The sequence below is a fragment of the Scyliorhinus canicula genome, chromosome 31 (assembly GCF_902713615.1).
Source record: "Scyliorhinus canicula chromosome 31, sScyCan1.1, whole genome shotgun sequence".
NCBI lineage: Eukaryota > Metazoa > Chordata > Chondrichthyes > Carcharhiniformes > Scyliorhinidae > Scyliorhinus > Scyliorhinus canicula.
The window spans coordinates 6,087,878-6,088,202 of record NC_052176.1 but is presented as its reverse complement, the minus strand read 5'-3'; positions in this window follow the sequence as shown (position 1 = coordinate 6,088,202).

The following is a 325-nucleotide window of genomic DNA, read 5'->3' as shown; positions in this document are numbered from 1 at the left end:
AGGACAACCCCCACTCGAAATGTCAGTCGGAGGGCGAATATAATCGCAGCTTTCAAAACGGGGAAGGGAACAAATACTCGGCGGCGAGGGGGGGGGGGGGGGGGGGGCGGGGGGTGGACATTGGCCAGGGCCTCGGGCGGGGGGGGGGCGAGGGAGGGGGGACATTGGCTGGGCCTCGGGCGGGGGGGGCGAGGAGGGGGTGGACTTGGCCTGGGCATCGGGCGGGGGGGGGGGGGGGCGAGGGAGGGGGGACATTGGCTGGGCCTCGGGCGGGGGGGGGGCGAGGGAGGGGGGACGTTGGCTGGGCCTCGGGCGGGGGGGCGGG